Source organism: Bos taurus, chromosome 16 (genome assembly GCF_002263795.3).
Source record: "Bos taurus isolate L1 Dominette 01449 registration number 42190680 breed Hereford chromosome 16, ARS-UCD2.0, whole genome shotgun sequence".
NCBI classification, from domain to species: Eukaryota; Metazoa; Chordata; class Mammalia; order Artiodactyla; family Bovidae; genus Bos; species Bos taurus.
Genome location: NC_037343.1, coordinates 52,219,220 through 52,232,060, shown reverse-complemented (window position 1 = coordinate 52,232,060; position 12,841 = coordinate 52,219,220). Strand labels below are relative to the sequence as shown.

The 12,841-nt window shown below is 41.4% G+C and overlaps 1 protein-coding gene across 8 annotated transcripts in view; it reads left to right on the top strand.

Annotated features, from left to right (window-relative positions):
• The window catches only part of FHAD1 (forkhead associated phosphopeptide binding domain 1), a 165,429-nt gene that overhangs the window by 19,846 nt on the left and 132,742 nt on the right, over nt 1–12,841 (top strand). The window lies entirely within an intron of this gene.

The following is a 12,841-nucleotide window of genomic DNA, read 5'->3' as shown; positions in this document are numbered from 1 at the left end:
TGTCTTTTACAGCTCCCGCATTGGCAAGCAGATTCTTTACCACTAACACCACCTGGGAAGCCTCATATTCTTGATATTAACCCTTTTTAAGTTACATGATTTGCAAGTATTTTCTCCCATTCTGTAGAGGGCCTTTCACCCTGTTAATTGTGTCCTTTGGTTCATAGAAGTTTTAAATTTTTATATAGTTGAATTTATCTATTTTATTTTTGTTGCCTACGCTTTTGGTACCATACCCAAAAAAGCATTACCAAATCCGATGTCATAAAGCTTTCCTCCTATGTTTTCCTCTAAAAGTTATATAGTTTTAAGCTATGAGTCTTTAGTCTTTAGTCTTTGAGCCAGGCTTCCCCAGTGGCTCAGCAGTAAAGAATCCTCCTGCAGTGCAGGAGACTCAGAAGACACGGGTTCAATCCCTGAGTCAGGAAGATCCCCTGGAGGAGGAAATGGCAACTGACTCCAGTACTTTTGCCTGGAAAAATCCCATGGACAGAAGAGCCTGGTGAGCTAGACACAGAGAATCGGACAGGACTGAGCAAGCACAGTAATAAGTCTTTGATCCTTTCTGAGTTACTTTTTGTATGCAGTGTAAGGTAAGAGTCTAACATAATTCTTTTGCAGTTTTTCCCAGCATCATTTGTTGAAAATACTGTTCTTTCACCCACTGGATGATCTTAGTAGCCTTGTGGAAAATCATTTGATCATACATGCAAAGGTTTATTTCTGCTGAAACTCCAGTACTTTGGCCACCTCATGCGAAGAGTTGACTCGTTGGAAAAGACTCTGATGCTGGGAGGGATTGGGGGCAAGAGGAGAAGGGGACAACAGAGGATGAGATGGCTGGATGGCATCACTGACTCGATGGACATGAGTCTGGGTGAACTCCGGGAGTTGGTGATGGACAGGGAGGCCTGGCGTGCTGTGATTCATGGGGTCGCAAAGAGTCAGACACAACTGAGCGACTGATCTGATCTGATCCTGTTCCATTGGTCTATATGCCTGACCTTATGTTAGTATCACACTGTTTCGATTAGTATAGCTTTGCACCTATCAAAAGTAAGTTTTGAAATCAATAAGTGTGAGACCTCCAACTTTTTATTTTTCACGATCGTTTTGGCTATTCAGTTCCATTGAGATTCCATATGAATTTTAGGATGGATTTTTCTGTTTCTACAAAAATTGCTATTGGGACTTTGATAAAGATTGCATTGAATCTGTAGATCCTTCTGGGTAGTAATGGCATCTTACACAATATAAGTCTTTCAATCCATGAATACAGGGTGTCTCTCCATTTATTTGTCTCTTCTTTAATCTCTGCCAGCAACACTTTCTAGTTTTCAATGTATACATCTTTTACCACCTTGGTTAAATTTATTCTAAAGTATTATTCTTTTTGATGCTATTTTAAATGAAATTATTTCCTCTTTTAATTTAACTTTTAAAAAGTTTTTGGCTGCGCTGTGCAGCAGGTGGGATTAGTCCCTGATGTGCTCAAACTTGCGCCCTCTGCAGTGGAATTGCAGCATCTTAACACTGGACCGCCAGGGAAGTCTCTGAAATTATTTTTTAAATTTCCTTTTCAGATTGTTTATTGTGACTACATAGAAATAAAACCAGTGTTTGTGTGTTGATTTTGTATCCTACCACTTTGCTACTGAATTTCATTTCTTAGTTCTAACAAGGTTGTTTTTTCATGGACACTTTAGGATTTAGTACATATAAGATCATGTAGTTTCTGAACAGAGATCATTTTACTTCTTCCTTTCCAATTTGGATTCCTTTATTCCTTTTTCTTGCTTATTTGGTCTGGCTAAGCCTTCCAGCAATTTGTTGAATGGAAGTGGTAAAAGCAGGCATCTTGTTCTTGATTTTAGAAGAAAAGCTTACAGTCTGTCACTTTTGAGTATGACGCCACCTGTGAACTTTTCATATTTGGCCTTTATTGTGTTGGAGTAATTCCCTTCTATTTCCTTTTTGTTGAATGCTTTTATCAGGAAAGAGTGTTGCATTTTGTCACATGCTTTTTTATATCAATTAACATGATCACTTTTTTTCCTTCTTTCTGTTAGTGATATATTACATGGATTGATTTTCATATGTTGAACCATCACTTCTTCATTCCAGGAATCAATCCCATCTGGTCATAGTGTATGATCCTTTTAATGTACTGTTGGCTTCAGTTTGCTCATATTTTTTGAGGATCTTGGTATCAGTGTTCATAAGAAATATTGGTCTGTAGTTTTCTTGTAGTGTCTTTGTCTGGTTTTGGTATCAAGATAATGCTGTCCTCTTCACCTTTTGAGTCTCAGCTTCTTCATCTCTAAATTGGAGATAATAGGACCCCTGTATAGGGCTATCATACAGATTAAATGAAAGAATGCACACAACATGCTTCAGCAGGGCCCAGTTCACAGGAAGTTCTCAAAATGTTAGATGATGATGATGATAATAATAAATAACAATTTATCTCATGGTAGGACAGCTCAACAAGATGGAGCTTATACAGTCAGTCTGCATCAGCAGCAGGACTTCTGTCCGATAGGAGCATTTAGCAATTTTCCAAGTAAAGGGAACATGTGATATTATAGGGGAGAACTAGGAAGCTCTTGCCTTGCCTAACATGTGGTAGAGGCTCATGCAATTTTGTGAAGTCATTTAAAACTTCCTGCTTGCTTTGATTTCTTAATAATGGCTTGTCAGCTTTTGGGGAACTGAAAGTAGTAAAGCCTGGGAAGAGAAAAGCAAAATGGAACACACAGAATTTCTCTTACTCATGGGAAATACTAGAGGTCCACAGGACACAGAGATCAAGGGGGATGGTGATGACGATGATATGGGTGGCATTTTCCAAAGAACTAATGTGTTTCCATGTTTTTTTTAATGCCTTATTTTTTTCTAACGGTTTTAGGAAATGGATCAGATAATACAGAGAGTCCCCATATATCCCACCGCACCCAACACACACAGTGTCCTCTGTTATTCACATTCTGTATCAGTGCAGAACATTTGCTACAACTGACGAACCAATATTGATGTGTTACTGTTAACTAAGTCCACAGTTTACATTAAGACTCACTTTTTGTGTTGTGTATTGTTTGGTTTTGACAAATGTGTGGTGACAAGTCTCCACCATTATAGTATTGTACAAAATAATTTCACTGCCCTAAAATCCCCGATTCTCCTCAAGCCTCTGGGCCCCTGGCCTCTTGAGAAACCTGTATGCAGGTCAGGAACAGTAAGAACTGGACATGGAACAACAGACTGGTTCCAAATAGGAAAAGGAGTACATCAAGGCTGTATATTGTCACCCTGCTTATTTAACTTATATGCAGAGTACATCATGAGAAACACTGGACTGGAAGAAGCACAAGCTGGAATCAAGATTGCTGGGAGAAATATCAGTAACCTCAGATATGCAGATGACACCACCCTTATGGCAGAAAGTGAAGAGGAACTAAAAAGCCTCTTGATGAAAGTGAAAGAAGAGAGTGAAAAAGTTGGCTTAAAGCTCAACATTCAGAAAATGAAGATCATGGCATCTGGTCCCATCACTTCGTGGGAAATAGATGGGGAAACAGTGAAAACAGTGTCAGACTTTATTTTTTGGAGGCTCCAAAATCACCGCACATGGTGATTGCAGCCATAAATTAAAAGACGCTTACTCCTTGGAAGGAAAGTTATGACCAACCTAGATAGCATATTAAAAAACAGAGACATTACTTTGCCAACAAAGGTCCATCTAGTCAAGGCTATGGTTTTTCCAGTGGTCATGTATGGATGTGAGAGTTGGACTGTGAAGAAAGCTGAGCACCGAAGAATTGATGCTTTTGGACTATGGTGTTGGAGAAGACTCTTGAGAGTCCCTTGGACTGCAAGGAGATCCAACCAGTCCATTCTAAAGGAGATCAGTCCTGGGTGTTCATTGGAAGGACTGATGCTGAAGCTGAAACTCCAGTACTTTGGCCACCTGATGCGAAGAGCTGACTCATTGGAAAAGACTCTGATGCTGGGAGGGATTGGGGGCAGGAGAAGAAGGGGACGACAGAGGATGAGGTGGCTGGATGCTGTCACCGACTCGATGGACATGAGTCTGAGTGAACTCTGGGAGTTGGTGATAGACAGGGAGGGCTGGCGTGCTGCGATTCATGGGGTCGCAAAGAGTCGGACACGACTGAGCGACTGAACTGAATGTTAAGCAGTATTGTGTTTTTAATTTCAAATTCCAGTTGTTCACTGTTGGTTTATAAGATAGCAATTGACTTTTGCATATTAATCTTGTATCCTGAATCCTTGCTATAATTGCTTATTAGTTCCAGGAGGGCTTTTTGTCAATTCTTTGGGATTTTCTGCATAAACAACCATGCAGTCTACAAAATGGGCAAAAGATCTGAACAGACACCTCACCAAGAAGATTTTGTTTCCTTCCCAATCTATAATGTTTTATTCTCTTTTCTTGTCTTCTTGCATTAGCTATGACATAAAAGACAATGTTGAAAATGAGTGGTGAAAGGGGACATCTTTGCCTTATTCCTGATTTTAATTGGAAAGTTTTTAGTTTCTCACCATTAAGTATGATGTTAGCTTTTAGGGTTTTTATTGATGTACTTTATCAGGTTGAGGATGTTCCCCTTCATTCCTAATTTGCCAAGGGTTGTTGTGGTGGTTTGTTGTTTTATCATGTGGACCGTGCTTAGTCGCTCAGTCGTGTCCAGCTCTTTGCAACACGTGGCCTGTAGCCATCCAGGCTTCTCTGTCCATGGGGATTCTCCAGGCAAGAATACTGGAGTGAGCTGCCATGCCCTCCTTCAGAGGATCTTCCCAACCCAGGGATCAAACCCAGGTCTCCCACGTTGTAGGCAGATTCTTTACCATCTGAGCCATGAGGGAACTCACCAGGTTTATTATGAATGGCTGTTAAATTTTGTCAAATGCTCTTTTTTCAATCCACTGATAAGGCAATGTGATTTCTCTTCTTTACATTATTGATGTGATAGATTACATTGATTTCCAAATCTTTGCATACGTGGAATAAATCCCACTTGATTGTGGTGTATAATTCTTTTTCTAAGTTATTGGATTCAATTTGCTAATATTTTGTTGAGGATTTTTCATCTTTCTGGAAAGGAAGAACTGGTCTGCAGTTTTCCTGTCTTGTAATATCTTTATCTGATTTTGGTATTAGAGTAAGGTTGGCCTCACAGAATGCATTAGGGAATATTCCCTCTTCTATTTTCCAAAAGAGATTATAGAGAACTGATACAATTCTTCATTTCAGTTCAGTCACTCAGTCGTGTCCGACTCTTTGCGACCCCATGGACTGCCACATGCCAGGCTTCCCTGTCCTTCACCAACTCCCAGAGCTTGCTGAAATTCATGTCCATCCAGTCAGTGATGCCATCCAAATATCTCATCCTCTGTCGAACCCTTCTCCTGCCTTCAATCTTTCCCAGCATCAGGATCTTTTCTAAGGAGTCAGTTCTTCACATCAGGTAGCCAAAAAGTATTGGAGTTTCAGCTTCAGCATCAGTCCTTCCAATGAATATTCAGGATTGCTTTCCTTTAAGATTGACTGGTTGGCTCTCCTTGCAGTCCGAGGGATTCTCAAGAGTCTTCTCCAACACCACAGTTCAAAAACATCAATTCTTTGGTGCTCAGCTTTCTTTATGGTCTAACTCTCACATTCATACATGACTACTGGAAGAACCATAGCTTTAACTAGATGGACCTTTGTTGGCAAAGTAATGTCTCTGCTTTTTAACATGCTGTCTTGGTTGGTCATAACTTTTCTTCCAAGGAGCAAGTGTCTTAATTTCATGGCTGCAGTCACTATCTGCAGTGATTTAGGAGCCCAAGAAAATAAAGTCTGTCACTGTTTTCATTGTTACCCCATCCATTTGCCACGAAGTGATGGGACCGGATGCCATGATCTTAGTTTTCTGAATGTTGAGTTTTAAGCCAACTCCTTCACTCTCCTCTTTCACTTTCATCAAGAGGCTCTTTAGTTCTTCACTTTCTGCCATAAGGGTGGTGTCATCTGCATATCTGAGGTTATTGATATTTCTCCCGGCAATCTTGATTCCAGCTTGAGCTTCATCCAGCCTGGCATTTCACATGATGTACTCTGCATATAAGTTAAATAAGCAGGGTGACAATATACAGCCTTGACATACTCCATTCCCAATTTGCAACCAGTCTGTTGTTCCATGTCCAGTTCTAACTGTTGCTTCTTGACCTCCATACAGATTTCTCAGGAGGCAGGTCAGGTGGTCTGGTATTCCCATCCCTTGAAGAATTTTCCAGTTTGTTGTGATCCACACAATCAATGAGATCCAACCAGTCCATTCTGAAGGAGATCAGCCCTGGGATTACTTTGGAGGGAATGATGCTGAAGCTGAAACTCCAGTACTTTGGCCACCTCATGCGAAGAGTTGACTCATTGGAAAAGACTCTGATGCTGGGAGGGATTGAGGGCAGGAGGAGAAGGGGACGACAGAGGATGAGATGGTTGGATGCCATCACTGACTCGATGGACATGAGTCTGAGTGAACTCTGGGAGTTGGTGATGGACAGGGAGGGCTGGCGTGCTGCGATTCATGGGGTCGCAAAGAGTCGGCTGAACTGAACTGAACTGAACTGACACAATCAAAAGCTTTGGCGTAGTCAATAAAGCAGAAGTAGATGTTTTTGTGGAACTCTCTTGCTTTTTCTCGGAGAAGGCAATGGCACCCCACTCCAGTACTCTTGCCTGGAAAATCCCATGGACGGAGGAGCCTGGAAGGCTGCAGTCTATGGGGTCGCTGAGGGTCGGACACGACTGAGCGACTTCCCTTTCACTTTTTACTTTCATGCATTGGAGAAGGAAATGGCAACCCACTCCAGTGTTCTTGCCTGGAGAATCCCAGGGACGGGGGAGCCTGGTGGGCTTCTGTCTATGGGGTCGCACAGAGTCGGACACGACTGAAGCGCCTTAGCAGCAGCAGCAGCAGCTTACTTTTTCGATGATCCAACTGCTGCTGCTGCTAAGTCACTTTTAGTCGTGTCCGACTCTGTGCGACCCCATAGACGGCAGCCCACCAGGCTCCCCCGTCCCTGGGATTCTCCAGGCAAGAACACTGGAGTGGGTTGCCATTTCCTTCTCCAATGCATGAAAGTGAAAAGTGAAACTGAAGTCGCTCAGTCGTGTCCGACCCTCAGCGACCCCATGGACTGCAGCCTACCACGCTCCTCCATCCAGGGGATGTTGGCAATTTGATATCTGATTCCTCTACCTTTTCTAAATCCAGCTTGAACATCTGGAAGTTCATCGTTCAAGCACTGTTGAAGCCTGGCTTGGAGAATTTTGAGCATTACTTTGCTAACGTGAGATGAGTACAATTGTGCTGTAGTTTGAACATTTTTTGGCATTGCCCTTCCTTGGGACTGGAATGAAAACTGACCTTTTCCAGTCCTGGGCCACTGCCGAGTTTTCCAAATCTGCTGGCATATTGAGTGCAGCACTTTCACAGCATCATCTTTCAGGATTTGGAATAACTCAACTGGAATTCCATCACCTCCACTAGCTTTGTTCATAGTGATGCTTCCTAAGGCCCACTTGACTTCGCATTCCAGGATATCTGGCTCTAGTCCAGTGATCACACCATCGTGGTTATCTGGGTCATGAAAATCTTTTTCATATAGTTCTTCTGTGTATTTTTGCCACCTCTTCTTAATATCTTCTGCTTCTGTTAGGCCCATACCATTTCTATCCTTTATTGTGCCCATCTTTGCATGAAATATTCACTTAGCATCTCTAATGTTCTTGAAGAGATCTCTAGTCTTTCCCTTTTATTGTTTTCCTCTATTTCTTTGCATTGATCACTGGGGAAGGCTTTCTTATCTGTCTGTGCTATTCTTTGTAATTCTGCATTCAAATGGGTATATCTTTCCTTTTTTCATTTGCCTTTTGCTTCTCTTCTTTTCTCAGCTACTTGTAAGGCCTCCTCAGACAACCATTTTGCCTTTCTGCATTTCTTTTTCTTGGGGATGGTCTTGATCTCTGCCTCCTGTACAATGTCATGAACCTCCATCCATAGTTCTTCAGGCACTCTGTCTATCAGATCTAATCCCTTGAATCTGTTTGTCACTTTCACTGTATAATCGTAAGGGATTTGATTTAGGTCATACCTGAATGGTCTAGTGATTTCCCTACTTTCTTCAGTTTAAGTCTGAATTTGGCAGTAAGGAGTTCATGATCTTTCCTGAATATTTGGTAAAATTTACCAGTGAACCTACCCAGGTCTGGTACTTTCCATTTTGAAAGGTTATTCATTACTGATTCAAATTCTTTAATAGATATGAGTCTATTCAGGGTATTTATTTCTGTTTATGTGAGTTTTGGCAGATTGTGTCTTTCAAGGAATTGATCCACTTCATTAAGTTATAAAATGTGTGGACATAGAATTATTCATGCATTGCGTGCATGCTCAGTCATATCCGACTCTTTGCAACCCTATGGACTGTAGTCTACCAGACTCCTCTGTCCATGGGATTTTTCCAGGTAAGAATACTAAAGTGGTTTCCATTTCTTACTCCAGGGATCTTCCTAACCCAGAGATGGAACTCGTATCTCTTGCATCTCCTGCATTGGCAGGTGGATTCTTTACCACTGTACCACATGGGAAGCCCCTCAGAATTCATAATATTCCTTTTTTATCCCTTCACTGTCCATGGGATCATGGCCTGTCTTTCATTTCTGATTTTAGTAATTGGTATCTTCTCTCTTTTTTTCTTGATTATCCTGGTAGAGGTTTGTCCATTTTGTTGATTTTTTTTTTTTAAAGAAAGCTCTTGATTTTCCTGTCCTGTATTGTTATTTCATTCATTGCTTTTTTTTTTGTTCTGCTTTCTGTAGGCTTGTATTAGTCTTCTTTCTCTAGTTTTATAAGGTGGAAACTTATGTTACTGATTTTAGATCTTTTTTCTTTTCTGATATATGATATATCTTTCTTCTTTTCTGATAAATTTATATATATAAATTTCCCTCAAAGAGCTGCTTTCACTGCATCTTGCAAATATTCATAGGTTGTATTTTCGTTTTCATATAACTCAAGATAATTTGTTTTATTTCTTATGAGACTTCCTCTTTGACCCATCTGTTGTTTAGAAATGTGTTGTCTAATCTCCAAATATTTGGGGATTTTCCATCTATCTTTCTGGTATTGGTTTCTAGTTTAATTCCAATGTGGTCTGAAAACAGTTCAGTTCAGTCACTCAGTCATGTCCGACTCTTTGTGACCCCGTGGACTGCAGCATGCCAGGCCTCCCTGTCCATCAACAACTCCCGGAGTCCACTCAAACCCATGTCCATCGAGTTGGTGATGCCATCCAACCATCTCATCCTCCATCGTCCCCTTCTCCTCCTGCCCTCAATCTTTCCCAGCATCAGGGTCTTTTCAAATGAGTCAGCTCTTCGCATCAGGTGGCCAAAGTATTGGAGTTTCAGTTTCAACATCAGTCCTTCCAATGAACACCCAGGACTGATCTCCTTTAGGATGGACTGGTTGGATCTCCTTGCAGTCCAAGGGACTCTCAAGAGACTTCTGCAACACCACAGTTCAAAAGCATCAATTCTTTGGCGCTCAGCTTTCTTCATAGTCCAACTCTCACATCCATACATGACCACTGGAAAAACCATAGCCTTGACTAGATGGACCTTTGTTGGCAAAGTAATGTCTCTGCTTTTTAATGTGCTATCTAGGTTGGTCCCAAAGAGTCAGACATGACTGAGTGAACTGAACCAAACTAGGTTGGTCATAACTTTCCTTCCAAGGAGTAAGCGTCTTTTAATTTCATGGCTGCAGTCACCATCTGCAATGATTTTTTTTTTTTTTTTTAAATATAATCGAATTTATTTTATTTTTGTTTTTTGTTTTTTTTGTTTTTTTTAAATTTAATTTTCTTTTTAAACTTTACATAATTGTATTAGTTTTGCCAAATATCAAAATGAATCCATCACAGGTATACATGTGCTCCCCATCCTGAACCCTCCTCCCTCCTCCCTCCCCATACCATCCCTCTGGGTCGTCCCAGTGCACTAGCCCCAAGCATCCAGTATCGTGCATTGAACCTGGACTGGCATCTCGTTTCATACATGATATTTTACATGTTTCAATGCCATTCTCCCAAATCTTCCCACCCTCTCCCTCTCCCACAGAGTCCATAAGACTGTTCCATACATCAGCGTCACTTTTGCTGTCTCGTACACAGGGTTATTGTTATCATCTTTCTAAATTCCATATATATGCGTTAGTATACTGTATTGGTGTTAAGTCTGACACTGTTTCCACTGTTTCCCCATCTATTTCCCATGAAGTGATGGGACCAGATGCCATGATCTTAGTTTTCTGAATGTTGAGCTTTAAGCCAACTTTTTCACTCTCCTCTTTCACTTTCATCAAGAGGCTTTTTAGTTCTTCTTCATTTCTGCCATAAGGGTGGTGTCATCTGCATATCTGAGGTTATTGATATTTCTCCCGGCAATCTTGATTCCAGCTTGTGCTTCTTCCAGCCCAGCATTTCACATGATGTACTCTGCATAGAAGTTAAGTAAGCAGGGTGACAACATACAGCCTTGACGTACTGCTTTCCTGATTTGGAACCAGTCTGTTGTCCATGTCCAGTTCTTACTGTTCCTGACCTGCATACAGGTTTCTCAAGAGGCAGGTCAGGTGGTCTGGTATGCACATACTTTGCATAATTTCTATTCTCTTTACATCTGTTGATGTTCTGTGGCCCAGAATGTGGTCTATTTGGTGAGTGTTCCACATGAGCTCGAGAAGGATGTGTGATTGGTTGTTGGATGAAGTTGTGTGGCTGTCTGTTAGATCCAGATGATTGATAGTGCTGTTCAGTTCAACTTTATCCTTACTAATTCTCTGCGGGCTGGGTCTGCCCATTACTGATAGAGGGCTGCTGCGGTCTCTAGCTGTCATGAGGGATTCGTCTGTTTCTTCCTGCAGCTCTATCAGTTTTTGTCTCCCATATTTTGATGCTCTATTGTTGGACACATGTAATGAAGGACTGTTACATCATCTTAGAGAATAAATCCCGTTATCATAATATAACACCTCTCTTTATCCCTGATAACCTTCCTTGCTTTAGTCGATTCTATCTGAAATTAATGTAGGTACTCCTGCTTTCTTCTTGTGATTCAATATTTAAAAGTCAAAGTGATTGGTAGGAATTTGTGAAGTGGGTAAGGGCACAGCCATTTGAATCAGACAAACCTGGGTACAAAGCCAGGCAAGTCAAGCTGGTTGACTGTGGGCACACTTCATCATTCTGTGCCTCAGTTTCCTCATCTAAAAAGTCAGGAACTGTCAGACCTACTGCATAGCACAGGGAACTATATTCAGAATCTTGTACTAACCTGTAATGGAAAAGAATATGAAAAAGGATATATATTATATGTGTGTGTGTGTAATGTAATCACTTTGTTATACACCAGAAACTAACACACATTGTAAATCAACTATCTGTGCTGTGCTCAGTCGCTCAGTCGTGTCCAACTCTTTGTGACCCCGTGGACTGTAACCCACCAGGCTGCTCTGTCCATGGGGATTCTCCAGGCAAGAATACTGGAGTGGATTGCCATACCCTCCTCCAGGGAATCTTCTCAACCCAGGGATCAAACCCATGTCTCCCACATTGCAGGTGTACTCTTTACCATCTAAGCCACCAGGGAAATGTTTAAATGAGGCAGTGCCCCTTTGGATTATTGTGAAGATGTGGGATGTATATATAATATAAGTGGGATGTTAATATAGATTTCTAAGTCCAAGTACTCTGTATGAAAGTTGAGTGAGGCACTCTGAGAAGAATTAACTTAGAAAATAATTGTGAAGTCTCAGGCTGGAGTGGATGGCTCATAGGCAGCGTGCTGAAAAGACAGAAAACTTCACATATGCCCTGCAGCCCGTAGTCCAGGGCACCCAGGTGGGTGGAATGTGATATTTCTTCCTTGGTGCTGAGTTTCGCTCACTCTTAATTGAAATTGCATAGGAGCCCTCTGCCCCCACGGCCAGTTCACTGTCTGAAATCCCTTTCTTTTGGGCGGCAGTGTGGTCACACCAGGGCCCCTACTGAAAACCAGATCATCTTTGGTTAGCTAAATTCTGATTAGCTTTTAAGAAGCACTAGAAATAATGAATCACATGGGAAACCAAGGCTTTTAAAAAGTAGTTATAAAACCTGTTGTGGGATTTTCCTGGTGGTCCCATGGTTAAGATTCTGATCTTCCAATGCAGGGGGCGCAGGTTCAATCCCTGGTGGGGGAACTAGATCCCATATGCCATGCCAAAAATAAAGAAATCGGTAGGATATAAATTAACAAAAAAGAAAAAGATGAGAAAATAAAATTTAATGAACAGAAAGATTGTAAACATAGGAAAAAGACTGGAAGGATGTGAATCGCTGTGTTCAGACAGTGCCTGCCTCTGGGGAACAAGAGTCTAAGTGATTTTAATGTCTTCTGTATGTTTTTCTCTAGCTCTCATTTTCTGCATTGTTAAGAAAAACGTGTTATTCTAAAAATGAATAGAATGAACAAATGAAAACAACAATCATTATAAAACCTCCCCTTCACTTTAACACTTGCAGTAAATAGTTGAGTCACTTGCCAGCTGACTTTGCTGTCTTGCCATTTGGGACAACCCAAAGTATACTCATGTGGGATCACAGAAGTACAGACTGGCCAATTCCTGACCAGTTCCCCCAAGTTCCCTCTTGCCTGTCTGTGGTGCCTGACTCCCTGTCCAACAACTTGGGCACCTATTCTGGGTCTGGTGTCAGACAAAGCCCATGG